Source organism: Adiantum capillus-veneris, chromosome 16 (assembly GCF_014529385.1).
Source record: "Adiantum capillus-veneris isolate H3 chromosome 16, ASM1452938v2, whole genome shotgun sequence".
Classification (NCBI taxonomy): domain Eukaryota; kingdom Viridiplantae; phylum Streptophyta; class Polypodiopsida; order Polypodiales; family Pteridaceae; genus Adiantum; species Adiantum capillus-veneris.
In genome coordinates, this window is record NC_140946.1 from 10,615,108 (window position 1) to 10,636,831 (window position 21,724).

At 46.9% G+C, this 21,724-nt stretch overlaps 1 protein-coding gene and 1 pseudogene across 1 annotated transcript in view; one reads left to right on the forward strand and one right to left on the reverse strand.

Moving 5' to 3' along the window:
* LOC147438556 (SNARE-like superfamily protein) overlaps positions 1-21,724 on the forward strand; it is a 94,757-nt gene that overhangs the window by 44,449 nt on the left and 28,584 nt on the right. The gene's annotated exons all lie outside the window — the stretch shown is intronic.
* Positions 10,638-18,272, reverse strand: LOC147438557 (uncharacterized; annotated as a pseudogene).

Sequence of the window (21,724 nt, forward strand, 5' to 3'; positions counted from 1 at the left end):
GGCTCGATTTGGAATTACGCCCGACAGGCTGAGACCACAGGTGGAGGTAGTTCTAGTGGCACCTAGACGGGATGTTGCCATTACACCGATCATTGGCAAACTTCGTTTGCAATGACAGGGGTGTTTAGGGTACGAGGATTTCTACGTAATTTCCTTGAGAGGTTGTGACGTACTACTCGAAATCCCTTGGTACCACAAGAACAACGCCGTGGTTGACTACCGGACCGAGAAAGCGACTTTGACAAAAGAAGGGCTCAGAGATTGTACTTGATGAACTTCAGTTTCTTTACTCACTTTTTTTGGGAGAGAACTGAACGATGAATGAAGGTCGAATATGTTTTGACTTGAACAAAGAACGCCAAGATTTTCTCCACACTCATGCTGATTGTTTTTTAGAGGGCTTGCGAAGCAAGTTCCCACCAACTCGTCCTAAGGATCATACCATTGATCTGATACTTGGAATCACACCACCGAACCGGCCACCTTACTGTGTGAGCCGAGCCCAGAACGAAGAAATTATGAACCAAGTGAAAGACCTCTTGGAAAAGGGTCTTGTCCAGCCTAGTACTTCACCGTACTGCTCTTCAGTGTTGTTGGTTTTGAAGGAAAACGGATCTTGGAGAATGTGCATCGATTATAGAGCTCTCAACAAAATCACCGTCAAGAACAGATTTTCGATTCCTAGAATCGATATATACTTGACCTACTTCAGGGATCCTCGTGCTTTAGCAGGATCGACTTGAAAAATGGATATCATCAGATCCGAATCGCGCCGGGAGATGTCTACAAGACAGCCTTTCGGACAACTTTTGGGTTATTTGAGTTTCTGGTGATGCCTTTTGGCCTAACCAATGCTCCTGCGACACTTAACCGGATGATGGACATGATTTTTTGAAAGTACAGACTATTTGTTGACACTTTCTTTCAGGACATCATTGTTATTTCCAAGGATGAGACACAACATAGAGAATATCTGCTTTAGGTCTTTTAGGCATTACGAGATCACAAGTTAGTGATTAATGCGAAGAAAAGTGAAATTTTCCTACCAGAATACACTTTTTGGGACACATTGTGTTTGCAGCAGGATTGTAGATGGACTCGGCGAAGATAGAGACTATCCGTGATTGGCCTGATTTGAAGAATGTCCATGAAGTTAGAAGCTTCTTGGGATTGTGTTCGTACTACAGGCGGTTCGCAGAGGTTGCTTCCCCTTTGCATATCTTGACACATAAAGGAGTCCCTTTCTCGTGGGGACCCACAGAGGTGACTGCCTTTCAGAGATTGAAGGAGAAATTGACTACGGGACCGGTTTTGACTTTGCCAGACTTGCAAAAGTCATTTGAAGGCCATGTCATTTCCGCTATTTCCGCGATACATCATAGGAGCTTTGAGGATATGGTCGATCAGTATGCCACAGATACAGATTTTGCAGACATTTTCACACGGATACGGGATGGGGAGACAGTAGCGGGCCATTCCATTCGGGATGGCTACTTAATGAGGAAAACCATGTTGTGCGTTACACATCTGTTGAGGGAAAAGGTTATGACCGAATGCCATTGTCCGCCTTTTTACGGGTCACTGCGGCATTGCTACCACCTTGAAAGGGGTAGAGAGATACTTCTTTTGGCCGAGACTGAAGAAGGATGTGGACGAGTTTGTGCGTAGTTGCTTAGTATGCCAGAAGGTCAAGTTTGACAGGCATAAAGCACAGGGATCGTTACAGCCTTTGCCCATACCCATCCGCCCTTGGGAAAGTATTGCAATGGATTTCATTTTTGTTCTAGAGTGGTCACGATTATGTGCCTGAAGACGGGGAGCCTGATGAGCAACCCGAAGTGGAAGAAAACGAGGAGATCCTTGTTCCAGAACAGATATTGGCACATAAGGACAAAAGATTAAGGGTAAAAAGAGAAGGCGGTTCATGGTTAAATTCAAGAACTATCCTGCATTGGATGCAAAGTGGATGGAGGAGGAGGACCTAGCAGATACTCCTCAGATTGTGAAACTTTACCTTGAAGCTTTTGGTTTAGCATAGTCTATACCAAATGGAACCCCGAATTCTGCTTGGCCGGATATCTGGTGCACTGGGTATGCACAAGAGGGGAGTTACTCCGCTCCTTTGTCAACAGATGCCTCAATTTCTGATACTAGTGTCATTGATGTCTCTTTGAGCAGGGATACTGAGAGCTAACAATATTCTGCTATATGACTTTACGAAATGGAATTCCAAAAAATATGAAACTGATTTGTTCTTGACTTGTTTAAGTGCAGGAATTGATAGACGAAATGACTGCACCATTTTGGTCTGAATGATCTCCATAGACACGGTTGCAATAGGGATTAGTCAATCGGGCATCTATGACGTCCTGAGTGGATCTAGATGCGATTGCTAATTACATTGCCGATAAATCATGGTTTGAGATCCGAATGAATGTTGAGTGTGAGTTTTTATGTGATGTCATGTGATGTCAAGTGACGTCCTGCGATGTCGTGTGATGTGACTATCGATTGGTACATGTGCTAGATGTGTGTTCCTAGTGCGTCGGTACTAACAGTCAGTGTCTGCTAAGACAGTTTATGGCTTTTGTCTGTTTTGTAGGCGTAATCGAGGGCGATTACAATGCTTTCAAGAGGGGGGTATGTCACAAACTGGTACCATGGTTGTCTAGTACAGACACACAAACACATCCTCTCTTGGCATGGAATGCCGCCTGGCTGAAAATGTAGCACTGGAAATCACGCCGAAATGCTGACGTGGCAAGGTAGTACAGCAGCCCCCGGAAAAAGCGGAACCACTGACACGTGGCAGGCTATATGGATGCCCACGTTTTGCGGCAGGCAGTTTCCGCTTTTTCCTATGCAATTTGAGAGAGAGAGAGAGAGCTCTTTTGCTTTTTGCTACACAAGAAGATTTGAGAGAGAGAGAGAGAGAGAGAGAGAGAGAGAGAGAGAGAGAGAGAGAGAGTTCTTTTGCTTTAATATTTAAGCTTTTACCTAGTTCTACACCCACTATTGGGCACTGACGACGTTAGTGGGGATGTCGTAGTATTTAGTCAATACTATGCATGATGGAACTGATGGTTATATTGTCTTGTGGGTGACTACCATGGGTCTGTACCTTGCACTTTCCTTTAAGGGTGAATCTGGGCTTATCCTGGATTCATCTAGGTATATTTTGATTTTTGAAGCTTTTGGGGTTTGCTCTTAGCATCCCTTGTAAATCTATATATTAGTAGTTTGGGCTCACTTCTGAGAGCATTTGGATGCAGAGTCTAGAGTGAGTCCCGACTACTCGCTTGTACTTTGAGTTGCAGATTAATACAAAAAGAAATACTGAAAGGGGCGCTAGTCTTTGGGGCCAATGTCTCTAGGCATGCAACTCTGCCGGGCGAGTGTCGAATCAATTGTGAACTGTGAACTGTTTTGAAGTGATTTATTGTGGTGTCGCGGTAGATTCTTGACTTGGAGTGTCCAATTCTGTTACAAAATGCAAAAACGGTAGGGTTGTAGGTTTTTGCAAGCATCGCCGGGCTGATTCTAGCAAAAACGCCAAGGATGGCCGGGGAGTTTGTGTGAGTGCGCGTGTGAGGAAGCGTGAGAGAGGAGAGAGAGGGAGAGAGACAGTAGACCACAAACGCAAGATATGGTGAAGAGGGGGGCGATCAGCCCCTCCACTGACCATAGACAGAAAACGTTAATGAAAGGATGTGTATAGATGATACGTGGGTACCCCCCTGTTTCCATATATAGGTGCCCAAGAAGGAGGTCGAGCAAGCCGGAAGGATGCCTCACGACCCAGCATAAAAGGAATATAGGATGGGTGCCTGAACAAAAAAAGGCGGGCGAGCGGCCCCGATGTGGGCAGCCAGATAGTGCAGCCTATATGCATATGCAAGCATGGGTGGCCAGCCTGGAGGCACACTAGCCGTATATGTATGCCCTAGACTTGTGAAGCAGTAGAGTGGTGTAAGTCTAACACCCCCTCTCAGCACGTGATGCTGAACAAACCGCGTGAAGACGAAGATGTGAGGCAAATGATGAAGATCTGCTACGATGTCCATTGAAGGATACTCCATGAGTGTAGCAGCAGTCTAGGGTGTCACGACCGCCAAGAAATCTCCGTGGAAAGATGCTGTCAGGAGTAGTGTAGCAAACTGCTGTACTCCGCTGATACAGGGTGAAGATACTGCGAGAAGGTCGTGAACTGAGTGTGAAAACATTTCCTTCTTGTGAAAGAAGTGCCAATAGAACTGCAAGTGTCCTGGCCAATAGGATCTGTGTTGTCTGTAGTCAAACCGTTTGGAGAAAATACGAAATCCCAACAACCGTCATGAGAATGACCGGAAGCCTGTCAATGCATGAACCTGTAACCCAGTGTGACCGGGTGGCTAAGTTGTGTAAAACTAGAGGAAGGCCAGATGTAGCAATCTGTGTTGTAAACTCGTCCGAAACAAGGAAAGCCAGACTAAACAATCTGCACTGTAGAAGCTACCATAAGCTGCAGCAGTCACTGGGAGCCATGACCGCATGGTGTTCTGTCAGTAGGTAGGGTAATCCAAGATGAGGGGAAAGCCAGACTCAACAATCTACGTTTTGAAGGGCCTCTGGGAAGAGGTGTGGTCAAACCAAGCTGTCTGCACCCCCCTGGCCCCATATATAGGTGCCCAAGGTGGAGGTCGAGCAAGCCAGAAGGATGCCTCACGACCCAGCATAGAAGGAATATAGGATGGGCGCCCGGACAATAGAAGGCGGGTTGTCGGACAGTGCAGCCTATATGCGTATGCAAGCATGGATGGCCAGCGTGGAGGCACACTAGTGTTACATGTATGCCCTAGACCTGTGAAGCACCAGAGTGGTGTAACAATTTGATCAACGCGGGGAATGGCTCGTTGGATTCCTCTAACCTAGAACTATTTGCACGTCATGCCAAATGCCCACCGTAGTGTAATAACATCTGTCAAAACGCGTGTACAAACCATTTATGCAAGAGGGTTCCAAAACTGGAAAATCTAATCTAATGGACTCGTTCGGATGCCATGTAATAGCCAGCACGTTTCACAAGAATCTCAGCCAGAGATCAAGCTTTTGACGTTTTGGTTTTAAGCCCCTCGACAGCTGGGCACTCCATAAGTTCTTTAAGTTGATGGGTTAGGATTTTAAAATTCCTAACCCCTTATTAGGCCCCTAGGTTACAACTTTTTCAGTTCTTCGAGTTTCAATATCTCCTTGTCCTCTTGGCCATTTTCCTTCCAGTTGGGCACGCTAGGTCATTACTCTGGGACAACCAACTTGAGAGGCACATGAACGGCCGCTTGCCATCGTGAGTGAATCTCATGAAGTGTATGATTCTTCAGTTGCGTGAAATACTTGGAGTCCTTGGAGTACTCGATCAATCTTTTCATGTAGGTGTCAATCTGTAGTTGACGTCGGTACTCTGTCTTGCTGAGATATCTAGCCGAAAATGGCCATGGTCTCCCGAATCGTTGGAAGGAGCCTTGCTTTCACTGGAATCTCCATTAGTTTCTTCTGTTCCTTCACTGAGATTAGGGTTTTCTTCATCTTTCGGGAGATGAGTAGTCGGAGGGGTGTCGTCTCTATCGGATTCATTGCTAGAACCTATGTGCGCTGCATAAAAAGGATTTGTTCCTTCGTAGAAGAAGAATCATCTGAGCTCTAATACCACATTTAGAGGCTTGGACACTCCAAACAAGAAATCAACACGAACACATGAATAGAAAGTGTAAATAACCGAACTTGACTTGAGAGAGAGAGAGAGAAGAGGAAGGCCAACACTAAGGGCATGAGTTCCATTCCTAGATGCCTTGGCCCTAAACACTTACGCCCCTTCTGGTATTTCTTTATTGATTTCCGATTGCAAAGGTACAACTCTCGAGGGTCTTAACTCTTTGAGACTCTGCGTACAGATTCTCTCTCAAATTGGCACCCTAGAGACTCTTATAAATAGTACAAGGGATGCCCAAAAAGCAGAGCCCCAAAGGCACTTGCTCTAAAAGCTATTGGTTCCAAGAGCATGGCCAGAACTGGCTCCCTCATCCTTGCTCTCCGCACGTTTCCACGTCAGCAAGATCCCCGTTTTTCCGGCTAGCATGCCACGTCATCATCATCCCGTAAAATCCAAAAATCTGCAGCAGTTTGTACGCTTTGTCTTATTAGGTTTTAAGCCCCTCAACCGATGTCCATAAGGTTATACGGTTTAGGTTTTTAAAACCCTAACTCCCTTTAGGCTCCTCGTCTTTGTTGGACATGCCACGTCACAAACTTGTGACAAATGTACTCTCGTATCATGAAATGCACGATGAAACACTATTGTAACTGTAGATATCTGCGGCTTGCGAGATAATGCATCTACAACTATATTCTTCTTGCCCTTTAAGTGCACAATCTAAAAGTGAAACTGAGACATGGGGAGAGATTTACCAACTACTCCTTGGACGATGGGTATCTATACAAGGGTAGAGTTTTTGTCTATAATGGGAGGGCCAATGGAAAAGAACAGATGAGACCAATTCTTAAGCACTTCAAAACAACTGCATTGAAAGAAATGCACGACACACAAGACGTGGAGTGGCGGAGTTCCACCTTAAGAGAGCATTGGCTCCAAACCTTGGCGCCTCTTTCGGTATTTCTTTATATTGCTTCAACATGGTACAATCCATGAGACTGTGCTCCGCATCTCTTGCCAGGTAGAATGCCAGAGGAAGAGCCTAGGCCACTTATTTGAAGGCCCTTGGCCATGAAAAGCAGTTACATGAAAAGCTTTAAACTTAAAAGCATTTGGTCTTCAAAAGCTGCAAGCGTGAAAATCTGCCAGCGCTCTTCACGGAAATCCGTAGTGCCATGTCGGTATGCTGTCAACGCGATTCGTTGGCTTGTCTGTATAGTTTGCCACATCATCATGTCAGTGCAAAATTCAGAGAATTTGTACAGTTGTTGCGACATCATCAGTTTGCTATGCCAATCTTCAAAGTGTGTGTGGGTACTTTATTTTAACCGTCTTTGGGTCATTGGTGCCCCATTAGACGAGGGTCCCATTAGTTGGTAAACTTTATTATTTTTATTTGCTCCACTCGGCGAGGATCTACAAGTTGGTGAGAATTTGTGCTTCTTCCACTTCTTCTAGGGTTTAGGTCCTTTGGCCAGGATCTGTAGGTTGGCTCAAGTCTTCAGTGGCTTGACACGTTAGCAATTTGTGACATCCCCCCTTCTTGAAAGAAGAGTAATCGTCCGCTATTACAATATATCTGCAAAACAACTCAAGTTAGTTAAAAAATATCTGAGGGTCATTCTGAGGGACATTTAGTTTCCTCATTCTATATTGGAGCTCTTGATATTTTGGCTAGCAAAATTAGCCACCGCGTTGATCTTGAACGAGTGTCTTGATGCGCTAAAATTACATACCTAGTCAATCTCATCCAATTAGGAAAATTCAGTGGTGGTTGGCACATCACAATGCAACACAAATGCTCATTTATACATGTTACAAGACACAACAAACATCGCTGCTGAGCATTTCTCCGAGATAGACGGTCTGCGGCATGAAACTGTTGGAGAAGTGCAACATTCTTCTGGATGGATGAAATTTATGGTAGCGCTTGGGTCAAAGAAATCAAGGCTTTCAAGCCGTTGACTTTGCCATATGCTCTGCATAATTCATTTGAACTTCAAGGGTTATGCCATAAATATCAAGTACAAGTCCAATAGCTGGTCTAGATCCCTTAACGAGAGTTGGCCTTGGGGATCTTTTAACTGTCGGAGCGGAAGGTTGCTCTGAAGACGTTGGTGCACCCAGTTGGTGTCGACCCAAGGAGAGGCCAATAGCACCTGTGTGGAAGTTAGCAGGTGGATGACACAATGCTTGAGCAGCTGCTTGATGGAGGGTTCAACAAGTCCTAATTTGATGTGTATGTCAGATATGGCAATCATAAGAGGTGGCGCAACAGGAGGGGCAGGAGCCCGTTGGACAGAGGATGGGGTGAGTTGCCAAGGGGTCGGCCTGTGCAGCAGTCGGGGGGGTGTAAAAAGCCGCCGTATGAAGAGGTGGCCTCCCGGTTAGGAGGAGGAGACAGCGTGAGTAGAGGAAGCCGCCAAGAGGCATGAGGGCGGTTGAAGGCATTGGACAAGGGTCGTTGCACGAGCCGACTACACGGGGAGTGGCCGAGAGATGCTGCCAAGCATGTGGAGGAAGGAGAAGTCACCAAAGGCCAGAGTTGTAGCCGTCGGATGTGAAGCAGGGGAAGCCCGCCAGTACGGGTTGCCAATAGCCGACGAAGGGTGCCAATAGCCGACGAAGGCACGCAGTTGACAGTAGTCATCATTGTATCAAAGTTCTTTTTTTGCTATGCATAAGTGAGTTTGTGGTTTGGTTGAATTATTTTGTATTCGGCTACGATCTTCTCGTCTGCTCGTCGTCTCGTGCATAGCGCGCGTGGTAGCATTGGCTCAGGGTCTTTTTGTGTGGTTGCAGAGAGAGGGAGAGAGAGCTTGGACAACGGTTGCACTAGACCAAGGTCAAATGGCTGCACCATGTTCTTGAAGACTCCCCCAATGGAGACAGACAGCGGAGAAGGTTGCCGGTTAGAGGCTCTTGCACTTTTTGGTGCCGGAGGAGGGGGTATCACCTGGGGCATTAGAGGGGTAACATGTAATTCAGAAACTTTTGGAAACTTTGTAGAATCGTGAGATTCTACTGCAGATGCTGTGAAAGTATGTCGCGAAGCTCGTCAAGATGAAACTGCAAGTACTCCGCCGAATCCATGAACGCCATTATACTCTGTTTGTTCGTGGGTAGGACCGGTATGCTTTTAGAAAAGCACACGACTGAAGCTCTGATACCAGTTAATGGGAGGGCATCACGTCCCAACGGAAAAGAGCAGACGAGACCAATTTTGAAGCACTTCAAAACAACTGAACTGAAAGAGATGCACGACACACGAGACGCCGAGTGGCGGAGTTCCACCCCAAGAGAGCATTGGGCCCAAACCTTGGGGCCCCTTCAGTATTTCTTTGTATTGCTTCAACACAGTACAATCCCTGAGACTCTACTCCGCATCTCCCGTTGGGTAGAGTGCTAGAGGAAGAGCCCACGCCACTTATTTAAAGACCCTTGGCCATGAAAAGCAGCTACATGAAAAGCAACTGCATGAAAAGGAGCTACATGAAAAGCTTTAAACTTAAAAGCATCTGGTCTTCAAAAGCTGCCAACGTGGAAATTCGCCATCGCTTTTCATGGAAATCCGTATTGCCACGTCTGCATGTTGTCAATCCGTATGCCACGTCCGCATGTCAGCGCAAAATAGAATCCGTACAACTGTTGCCACGTCATCAATTTGCTACACTAATCTTCAAAGTGTGTGTGTGTGTGTGGGTGATTTATTTTAACTGTCTTTGGGTCACTTGGGCTCCATTAGACAGGGTCCCATAAGTTGGTAAACTTTATTATTTTTATTTGCCCCACTTGGCGAGGATCTGCAAGTTGGTGAGAACTTTTGCATCTTCTACTTCTTCAAGGGTTTAGGCCCCTCGGTCAAGATTTGTAGGTTGGGTCAGGTCTTCAGTGGCTTGACATGCCAGTAGTTTGTGATAGTGTCCCTGCTATTGGTGACTTCAAGCGCCACATTCTTGTTGAGAGTCACGATAGCCCAAGTGTAGGTCATCCTGGGATCTAGAGGACTTATGCGCTAGCTAGGAGTGAGTTTTATTGGCTTAGTTTGTTCTAGGATGTCCAAAAATTCATGCTACAATGTGACAAGTGTCAGGTCATTAAACATGGATGCCACAAGGTTAGAGGGTTACTCTGTCCTTTGGATATTTCTCAAGTGAATGTTTCTCCATGGATATCATCCCAAGATTGCCTAAAACGAGTTGAGGAAATGATTTGGTTTGGGTAGTGGTGGATAGGTTGACTAAAATGGCGAATTTTCTACCCACTAAAAAGGATGTGAAATCCAACCGTCAAAATGGGTCCTTCAGGCTTGAATGACAGTCAACCTTTTAGTGTAGTAGTGAAAAATAGCCTCCAAGCGTTGAGCTTGGTCTAAACTACTTAGCCATAACTTTGGCTCTTATATTTTAGGGATTTGGGGATCAATCATCACACCTCTGTGGTGGTAGACATATTGTGTATATCTATCTTGAGGATTGTTTCTTTTTAAATAGGGTGTTTTTTGTGTGTGTGTGTGTGTGTGTGTGTGTGTGAGAGAGAGAGAGAGAGAGAGAGAGAGAGAGAGAGAGAGAGAGAGAGAGAGAGAGAGAGAGAGAGAAAGAAAAGAAAGAAAGAAAGATTTTTTTACGTCCATAAGAGGCCGAAATCGGCCTATGAGACAAATCAAAGTACATGGGGGTAAGCGTCCTCTGGATATCCTGTGAAGGATAAAAGGTACAAAGCAAAAAATAGCTATCCTGTGTAATGATTGGGAGAGAAGGGAGGTGGTACAAGGGTAGGCTGTAGAGTCACTCCTCTCTGAGTAGTCTCGGATGGTGGTACTACTGTGTCCCTCTTGAAGAAGTCTGTGAGCTGTGTCTGGCGCTCGTCTCTCACGACTGATGATGTCTGAAGGAGAGAGTCCCTGTGTTGCTGTGCCTCTATGAGGAAGCGGCCGAACGGTCGCTGGTCTCTAATGCTCCTCACTCTCAATGTTTGCTGTGCAAAGTCTGCATATCCTCTCTGCTCTGGGGACATGTGCAACTCTCCCTGCCTCAATCTCTAGCTGGTGTGATGATACTCTGAGCTGTCCAATGGCGACCCGTGCTCTGTGCGACATGTAGACATCCATGTACCTCGGTCTCTGGATGAACCCATCTGCTAGGATGGTCGGGAAGTGGTCTCTGTAGTACTGCCTCTTCGTAGGAAGAGGCTCTCTGGGTGTGATCCATGTCTCTCTGATGTATAGCTGCCAGAGATCCTGTCTGAGAACTCTATTCCTCTCATGGTGTGAGAGGCGTATGTGTGGGGAGTCGGGATCATACTGAAAAGGAGGCAAGTCTGTGATGTCTAGGCCATGTGATGTGAACCACTCTGTGACCTGCGAGTACCATGCTCTGGTGTCTCCCTCTTGGTGTAGCTGTATCGATGCCTCGAAAGCTCTGCGGGTGAGTCTATCTGGTGGCAGCTCTTGCATGCGCTGGATGAAGCAAACCGTCTGGAAGAGGGCTTCTACTAGCATCGGGGGTGCCGCTAGCTCTGCTCTGATGATGTCGTGTGGTTTGATGGTTTGCTATGGAGCAAACGAGAAATCATAATGATCTGTGGGCGCTCTATCTGTGTCCAGAGAGATGCTGGTAGCCCTGGTGCCCATACTGCGGCAGCGTACATCATGGCAGGTGTAACTAGAGTGTCAAAAAGCCACCCCTTGGTACGGGGCTCTTCGAAGTGGGCCTGGTGGCATCTGCGCTCTAAGGTGGCCAGTGCTGCATACATAGTTACCCGGAACGGGAAAGCGGAACGGGGAACGGCAACATGCATGATATGCCATTCCCTGTTTCGGATACTCACGTTTGAAACACGGAACGGGGATTCGGAACGGGAAATTGGGATGGGAATGGGGAACGGGGACCTGAAAATGGCCATTCTGTCACAAAGTGATGACGTGGCGGACAGCAGAAACCCTAATTTCTGCCAGAAACCCTAAAATTCCTACAAACCCTAATTTTTGCCAAAAATCCTAAATTCCGGAAATCGCGGAGGCGGATTATTATTTTTTTTTTTTTTTTTTTTTTTTTTGGAAAATGATGAGCGACGCGAATTTTGCTTTTGCTTTTTTTTTATAAAAAAAAAAGAGAAAAGACTCTCTAAGAGAGAGAGAGAACTGATGCTTTTGATTTTAAAAGCTTTTGGGGCTCTGCTTTTGGGCATCCCTTGTAACCTTTAAATTAGTGGTGAGGGCCTCACTTCTCAGAGCATCTGGACGCAGAGTCTGAGAGTGAAACCCTAACCGCTCTCTTGTACTTTGATGATTGATTAATACAAAAAGAAATACCGAAAGGGGCGCCAGTCTTTGGGGCCAATATCTCTAGGCACGGAACTCCGCCGGGCCAGTGCAAATCTATTGTGATCTGTGAATTGTTTTGAAGTGGTTATTTGGTGCTGTCGCGGTTGATTCTTGACTTGGAGTGTCCAAGTTTGTTACAGTGGTATCAGAGCACGGCCGATTTCTCTTCTACGGGAAATCCGATCCCCGAATTTTTTTTTCCGCGGCACCTATGGCTTCAGGCAATGATCAGTCGACTCCCTCTGCATCTGGAGATGCGGGCTGGGATCACAACGAAGATTCAGACAGAGAGTATGGCCCGCCTCGGCCTACTCAGGCGGAGCAAACAGAGATGGAGCGTCGTCAATTGATTGGCGATGCAACAAAGATGATGCTCAATTTTGCCAAGGACCCGAAGATGGTAAAATATATGAACCAGACCTCTTTGAAAGAGGTACAGATGGAGTGGCAGAGAACCACAACACCACTCCCGAAACCCGCTCTCAAGAAACCTTCTACCTCCAAGAAATATACGGAGAAGGAACTGGAGAACGTGGTTGATGCACGGATTGCTCAGCTTTTCGACGTGCAAAAGAAAGGCAAAAAGCACGGCAAAAAGCAGAACAAAGGTACTGACTTCCCGGGATATTTGGGTCGTCAGTCGACATTCGACAAAGCAAAGAAACGGAAGAAGCGTGTTCGATTTGAAGGAGTACCCAGTTCTTCTTCTTCTTCTTCTGACAGTTCTTCTAGCTCCTCGGATTAGAGCGAAGAAGACAGAAAAAAAGCAAAAAGCGAAGCAAGACACAAAGCTTCGGAACGGGCAAGAAAAAGGCAAAGAAGGCTACATCTCGCCCAGAGACTGACAGTTCTACTGAGGACTCGTCTACAGACAGCTCAGATTCCGATGACGGAAAGTTTTATGCGAACAAGAAGAATTTTTACAAAGCCAACCAGTATGACTTTCTCGAAGATAACAGCAAGAAAGTCCGAGAGTTTAAGGAAGGTGGCCACTCGATCAAGTTTGATACTTTTCAGGATACTCAGATGCTTCGAAGGCTTTGTCTCTTATACAGCAGTTTGACATCGCTTTCGCGGGAGGACGCTATTCAGAGCACTCCAAGATTCGGAGAGCTGCCTCTTACTCTGAGGGGAATGCTCGTACTTGGTGGTCCACGCTTCTATTAAGCAAGACTGTGCCAGTTACATGGCTGAAATTCAAGAGGCTTTTTATTTCTTCTTGGTTGACTCAAGAGTTTGAGCGAGATATACGAGCTGCTTGGAACCATCTCCGGATGACCAAGAGCGATACAGTGAATTCTTATTGTGAAAGATTCTGGAGCTCTTTTCTACCCGCCTCTTCATTCAAGAAGATCTCGTTCAGAGAACAAATTGAGCGGTTTACCTTGGGTCTACCTACAGAGATCCGAGATCACTGCTTGGAACAGAAGTCAGCTTCTATTCAGGAGTTGATGAGTCATGCGAAGCGGGGCTTTGCCATTCACTCTGGCAGTCTGACCTACCCCACAGATGAGGCCATGACACAACGAGCCAAACAGACTTCTGGGAATGAAAGTAGAATGAAAAAGAGCAACCCAGAGAAAAAAAAAGGATGCACGACCCAAGCTTACTCCTGAGGAGAGAGCTCGCTTCATCAGAGAGGGGAAGTGCTTTGGATGCGGGAAACATGGACATATTTCCGCAAAGTGCCCTGATAAGGCACAGAAAGAACAGAATGATAAAGACGACGACAGGTCTGAGAGTTCGAGAGCAGCTGAGGAATGTGGCAGAAAAGGCAGATAGAAAAGCAGAACTGGTACCACATGGCGTGGGACTTGCATCGAATCAAATGAATGAAAGTACAAACTTTGCCGTTTTTTTTCTGGGCAAAGTGAAGGATCAAGAAGCTCTTTTGAAGGAGCCAAGGCCAACTTCTTTTCACTTGGAATTGGCGGCTCGATTTGGAACTGCGCCCGACAGACTGACGCCACTGGCGGAGGTAGTTCGACTGGTACCCGGATGGGATGTTGCCATTACACCGAGCATTGGCAAACTTCGTTTGCAATGACAGGGGTGTTCAGGGCACGTGAGTCACGTTCTACTCGGGATCCCTTGGTACCACAAGAACTACGCCGTGGTTGACTACCGGGCCGAGAAAGCGACTTTGATAAATGAAGGGCTTAGAGATTGTACTTGATGAACTTCAGTTTTCTTACTCATTCTTTTGGGAGAACTGAACGATGGATAAAAGTTGAATATGTTTTGACCTGATATCTGGAAGCACACCACCGAATCGGCCACCTTATTGTGTGAGCCGAGTACAGAATGAAAAGATTATGAACTCAGTGAAAGACCTCTTGGAAAAGGGTCTTGTCCAGCTTAGTACTTCACCGTATTGCTCTCCAGTGTTGTTGATTTTGAAGAAAGACAGATCTTGGAGAATGTGCATCGATTATAGCACTCTCAACGAAATCACCATCAAGAACAGATTTCCGATTCCTAGGATCGATGATATACTCGACAGGTTACAGGGATCCTCGTGCTTTAGCAGGATTGACTTGAAGAGTGGATATCATCAGATCAGGATAGCGCCAGGAGATGTCTACAAGACAGCTTTTCGGACGACTTTTGGGTTATTTGAGTTTTTGGTGATGCCTTTTGGCTTAACCAATGCTCCTGCGACATTTAACCAGATGATGGACAGGATTTTTCGAGAGTACAGGCTATTTGTTGGCACTTTCTTTGACGACATCATTGTTTTCTCGAAGAATGAGGCAGAACACAGAGATCATCTGCTTCAAGTCTTTTAGGCATTACGAGATCACACGCTAGTGATTAATGCAAAGAAAAGTGAATTTTTTCCTACCATGGATACACTTTTTGGGACACATTGTGTCAGCAGCACAACAGGAGTGCAAATGGACCCGGCCAAGATAGAGACTATCCGTGATTGGCCCGATTTGAGGAATGTCCATGAAGTTAGAAGCTTCTTGGGACTATGTTCATACTACAGGCGGTTCATACGAAAGTTTGCAGAGGTTGCTTCCCCTTTGCATATCTTGACACAGAAAGGAGTACCTTTTTCGTGGGGACCCACAGAGGTGACTGCCTTTCAGACATTGAAAGAGAAATTGACTACGGGACCTATTTTGACTTTGCCGGACTTGCAGAAGTCATTCGAAGTATATTGTGATGCTTGTGGTCGTAGTCTGGGTGCGGTCTTGATGCAAGAAGGCCATGTCATAGCTTACGAGAGCCGTTTGTTCTCTAGGCCGGAGATGACAGCACAGATTTATGAGAAAGAGCTTTTGGCGGTTATCCATGCTCTTACTCAGTGGCGGCATTACCTACTCGGAGCGGATTTTATTGTCTTTACAGACCATCAGAGTTTGCGCTACTTCTTGTCACAGAAGCAGCTTTCGGAAAAGCAGATGCGGTGGGCGAACATCTTGTCACAGTTTCACTTCCAGATTGTCCATGTGCAGGGACAGAAGAATGTGGTGGCAGATGCTTTGTCTCGGAAACCGTTGGTTCTGGCTATTTCCGCGATACATCATAGGAGCTTCGAGGATATGGTCGATCAGTGTGCCATAGATACAGATTTTGCAGATATTTTCACACGGATACGGGATGGGGAGACAGTAGTTGGATACTTCCTTCGAAAAGGCTACTTGATGAAAAAGACTATGTTGTGCGTTACACAGCCGTTGAGGGAAAAGGTTATGACTGATTGCCACTGTCCACCTTTTACGGGTCACCGCAGCATTGCTACCACCATGAAAGGGGTAGAGAGAGATTTCTTTTGGCGGAGACTGAAGAAGGATGTGGAAGAGTTTGTGCGCAGTTGCTTGGTATGCTAGAAGGTCAAGTTTGACAGGCATAAGGCACAGGGATTGTTACAGCCTTTACCCATACCCACCCACCCGCCCCTGGGAAAATATTGAAATGGATTTAATTTTTTTTTATCTCCCGAGAATACAGAATGATCACGATGATTTTCCGATTACATGGCACGCCTGAGCCGATTGTCTCCGACAGAGACCCCAGATTTATGAGTTTGTTTTGGAAGGCAATTTGGGAGAACATTGGGACGCGATTGCAGTTCTCGTCATCGTTCCACTTGCAGACTGACGGGCAATTTGAGATTGCCAATTCAGTGATTTTAGATTTATTGAAGTCTTGTATCTCGCATCAGAAGACTCAATGGGAAAAGAACTTACCTTTGGTGGAATTTGCCTACAATAACACGATACACTCTTCGACGGGGAAGACGCCATGAGAGATTGTTGAAACTGCTGCGAAGGTTCCATCCTTCCTAAGCACGAAAGATTAGAAATTTGAATCGGATGAATATTCGCGAGATTTGGATACGGCTTTTGCCAAGGTTCGCGAGACTTTACAGAAGTCTCAAGAACGACAGAAAAAGGCAGCGGATCGCCATCGTCGCGACTGGAAACTGAAGGAGGATGATTGGGTGCTCTTACTTTTGAGAAGGCACGCCTAAGAAAAAAAAAAGGGAAAGGAGAGGCTTTTTCCAAAGCTTAGTATGTGATACTACGGACCTTTCCAGATTACTGACAAGATAAATGATGTCTCCTTCCGATTGGACCTGCCAGATACTTGGAGGATTCATAATGCATTGCATGTGAGTCTCTTGAACCCTGTTAAGGGTGATGTGCCTGATGATGGGGAGCCTGATGAGCAACCCGAAGTGGAAGAAAATGAGGAGATCCTTGTTCCTGAACAGATTTTGGCACATAAGGATACGAAGAAAGGTAAAGTCCGAAGGCGGTTCTTGGTTAAGTTCAAGAACTTTCCTGAATTTGATGCGAAGTGGATGGAGGAGGAGGACCTAGCAGATACTCCACGGATTGTGAAACTTTACCTCGATGTTTTGGTTTAGCATAGTCTACTCCAAACGGAACCCAGAAACTCAGCTTGGCCGAAGATCTGGTGCAGTGGGATGCACAAGAGGGGAGTCGCTCCACTCCTTTGTCAACAGATGCCTCGATTTTGATACTAAAGTCACTGATGTCTCTTTGAGCTTCAGGGATACTGAGAGCTGACAGTATTCTGCTGGATGACTTTATGAAATGGAATTCCTGATTATGATACTGATTTGTTCTTGACTTCTTGTGAGTGCAGGAACTGATGCCGAAATGACTGCAGCATTTTGGTCTGATTGATCTCGAATAGACATGGTTGCAATAGGGGTTAGTCAATCGGACATCGATGAGGTCCCGATTGGACCTAGATGTGATTGCTAGCTACATTGCCGATAAATCATGGTCTAAGATCCGAATGAATGTTGAATGTCATGTGATGTCCTGTGATGTCTGGTGATGTCCTGTGATGTCGTGTGATGTGACTGTCGATTTTGTACATGTGCTAGATGTGTGTTCCTAGTACGTAGGTACTAACAGTCAGTGTCTGCTAAGACGGTTTATGGCTTTTGTCGGTTTTGCAGGCGTAATCGCGGTCGATTACAATGCTTTCAAGAGGGGGGTATGTCACAAAGTGATGACGTGGCGGACAGCAGAAACCCTAATTTCTGCCAGAAACCCTAAAATTCCTGCAAACCCTAATTTTTTTGCCAAAAACCCTAAATTCCGGAAATCGCGGAGGCGGATTATTTAAAAAAAAAAAAATTTTATTTTTTTTTTTGGAAAATGATGAGCGACGCGAATTTTGCTTTTGCTTTTTTTTTTATAAAAAAAAAGAGAAAAGACTCTCTAAGAGAGAGAGAACTGATGCTTTTGATTTTAAAAGCTTTTGGGGCTCTGCTTTTGGGCATCCCTTGTAACCTTTAAATTAGTGGTGAGGGCCTCACTTCTCAGAGCATCTGGACGCAGAGTCTGAGAGTGAAACCCTAACCGCTCTCTTGTACTTTGATGATTGATTAATACAAAAAGAAATACCGAAAGGGGCGCCAGTCTTTGGGGCCAATATCTCTAGGCACGGAACTCCGCCGGGCCAGTGCAAATCTATTGTGATCTGTGAATTGTTTTGAAGTGGTTATTTGGTGCTGTCGCGGTTGATTCTTGACTTGGAGTGTCCAAGTTTGTTACACATTCCCTGTTACTATGGCTGCATATCCTCGTGTAAGCCGGTCTCTGGCTGCCTGGGTCATGGAAAATCTGCCAGTGGTGCCAGTGAAAGTCACCCCCAAGTATACATATGAATCAACTACCTCAACCTGTCCACCTCCTACAATGAGCACTGCTCTACTTCGGACTGTCCTGGAGGTGTGGAAAATCATGACCTTGGTCTTGCCAAGGTTCACTGTGAGCCCTCTATGTGTGCAGAAATCATCCAAGGCGCGTAGGTGGCTCTGTAGTCCCTCCTGTGTCTTAGAAACTAGAATAATATCATCTGTATAGAGCATAATATGGACTGGTGTACTTGCCAAGTCGGAGCTCGCCCCGCCTGCTCGTAGGATGTAGTCTGCTATCTCGTCGATGTAGAGGCCAAATAGGGTCGGGGAGAGGGGGCATCCTTGCTTCACACCAATGGTGCTAGCAATGGGGTCCGATACTCCACCTGGGCACCGCACTCTGCCTATGACCTGTGCATACAAAGAATGAATGGCCCATATCATCTCAGATGGTATCTGTAGCTCCTGGAGACGCTGAAAGAGTCTCTCTCTAGGGATAGTGTCAAAAGCCTTGCGGAAATCCACAAAGCAGCAGTAGAGTCGTCTCTTCCGTGCTTTCGCTCCGTCAATCAGGCAGCGAAGCACGAAGATGTGGTCGATGGTCGAGAAAGTGCGTCGAAACTCTGCCTTTCCTGGTGCGCGTAGCCCTGATGCCTCTGCGTATGTGCTGAGCCCTGATGCCTCTTCGTATGTGCTGAGCTCTGCCTCAAGAACTGCTCCATATAGTTTGGCCAATGTGTGGCCAATCATGATAGTCCTGTAGTTCCCTGGGTCCAAGGTGTCACCAGATTTGTGGATAGGCACGATGGTGTGCATGGTCCACTCCTCTGGTAGTCCCTCAACCAAAGCGCGGTTGAAGAGACGTGCTATCAAGGGGGAGAGGGTGTCTGCTGCATAGATGAGGTGCTCACTCTGTAGCCTAGTGTGGTCGGCTGAGCGGCCATGCTGGAGGCGTCGAATAGCCCTCTTCACCATACTAGATGTGAAGAAAGTCGAGGTGGTAGGTCGGGGGTCGGATGGCTCCGGGATCAGTGGCTGCCCAGGTATCTGGTATAGGCGCTCGACGTAGTCATGCCAAATCTGAGGATCCTCCAAGGGGGTGGTGGGGCGTGGCTCTTTGAGAATCCTCCATGCGGTGGCGCAGTCAGTACTCATGAGGAGATGGTATAGCTCAAGCTCCTGCGCCTCTTCGAAGGCCCGCCATTTACGACGTGTGATGGCCTTCATCTGTCGCCTGACCTCGCTCTCAATGATCTCCTCCAAGGCTCGTCGAGCCCGTAGCTGCCTGTATAGATCCCTACACTCCTCATTGTACCACCGGTTCTGGGGCATCGTCCCAGAGGGTGGAGGTCTACCAGTGTGGGTAGTATGTGGAAAGCAGCTGAGGGCCGAGGTGTGTAGAATTGCGGAAAGCTGGCTAGTGAGTGTAGAGAGTGGTGTATCTGGGTCGAGAGTGTAGATCCCCTCGTAGACATGTGATGAGTAAACTCTGGCTAGCTCATGTGTGAATTTTATGGTGGTGTGTGGTGTGAGTGTAGGTGGTGTGTGTGAGATGGGTGAGCCAGTGAAAGAGAGAGCAAGATATGCATGGTCAGCCCCAATAGGTAATGGGGGGATGGTGAAGGATGTGAGGAGGTGAGCTGCCTCTCTGAAGCCGATGATGTAGTCCACTGTACTGCCGCCGCTGGGTACTGATGGTGGTATGCAAGTCAGGCCTCCAGATGATGGCCATTGCGCCATCCCGTTGTAAATAACGAGACGGTGCTGTGATCCCAAACGAAGTAGATGTCGCCCGTATGGTGTCGGTGTGGTGGTGTCTCTGGAAGTCCTCTCTGCCTCTGTGTTCTCCATGGTGGAGAGTAGCTCTGGGTCGTCAAAGTCGTAGATGTCATACTGTCTACTCTGTGTCTTGGCGTTGAAGTCTCCCGTGAGGAAAACTTATCCTAGCCTGGAGTATTCCATGATCTCCTTGAGACATGCATATGGTGAAAGTGTATCATCCTCCTCCTCCCCGCCCTGTGTATGAGCCTCATCTGTCTCTCCTCCGCCTGTCTGTGCGAATCTAGAACCACTGGGTGCAAAGTAGCAAATGGCAATGTAGAGAATGTGTTCCTCAGAGAGCTCAATCCGCACCCACATGTAGCGTGCTCCTGGGTCATGAGCTACTATCCGTATCCTGCTATGGAGTAAGCGGCGGTAGAGGACTGCTACTCCGGTAGATCCTCTAGTGGTGTTGTGCCGTGTGCACTTCTTGTGTGTAGACTCCCACTGATAGTCCTGTACTCGAGGTAGACCTCTCTCTGAGCTCTCATGTGTCTTTGTGAGTAGAATGATGTCTCTGTTATGCATCACCTCCTCCAATCTCCCTGGGTGTGTCCACAAAGAGCCATTGCAGTTCCAAACTGCTATGTGTATCTCCTCATATAGTGTCCCATAGGCCGCGAGTTCCTATGCTACGGCCTTGCCATCGATGATGACCTGGCCGTCATGATAGGAGGCTCGTTTTCCTTCATTGCGCGCTTGTTGGATCCAAGGCATGCATGCTCTTCTATGCTCCACTTGCATTTTTGTGAGGTCGTCATTTAAGTAGATAGGGGGGCCCGTGAGACCTCGTAGGATTACCCTCTTTCGGATGAAAAGGGTGCATTCCTCTTCCGATGGGAATTGGAGTATAAGAGGCCTCTTCTTGGTGAGGTCTTTGCCGGCTCGCCAAGCTTTTGTGAAGGGGGTTGGGTCTTCTATTTTGTAGCCAAGTGTGTTGCATAAGGTTTTACCATCTTCCTCGGGGGTGGATTCCTTCCCTTCTTCAATGCCGGTGACTCGTATATTGAGGCGACGGGCATTCCGCATCTTCTCCTCTTCAAGGGTGGTGTGTACAAGGAAAGCTTCTTCCTTGTGGGCGTCCTCTTTCGCTTCTTTCTTGAGGTTCTTTTTGACCACTTCTACCCATCCCTCCTTCGTGGCTTTGAGCTTGTCTTCCAAGCTCTCTGTAAGGGCTTTAGTGAGTTCTTCTTTGATGGCCTCCTTTGTGTCATTGTTGATTTCCCCTTCCTCGGGGGTAAGGGATGCGATTGAGGCCTTGAGGATGGCCATTTGCTCATGCATCTCTTCCTTCTCCTTCTTCCATCCTTCTTGGGCTTTCTTCCATCCCTCAAGCTCTTTCTTTTTTTCCTCTTCTTTAGCTTCCTTCTCCCTTGCCCATTCTTCTTTCTCTTTGTTCAAGACTTCTACTTCCTTCTCAAGTTTGGAGAGGCGGTTGATGATATTGGTGATGGCGGAGTCGGTCAATTTCTTGTTTTCTTTAATCGTGGCGTGTAGCTTGTCCTCCATCTTGGCCATGTCGTCCTTTGTGGCCATAGCCGGGTCGGATTCAGGACGGTTCAAGGGGAGTGGCTCAAAGGGTGAGGCCCATTGGTATAAATGACGAGCAGCGTCAGTGGGAACAGGCGATATGCTGGGTATCTATTGACTACTGACGGGTAAAATAGGGTTTCTGGTAAATGACTGCTGACGGGTTTAGTTGGGCAGACAGGCTTGGCGCCGTACTGTTGATGGGCAGGGCCTTACGGGCAGTGGTGGG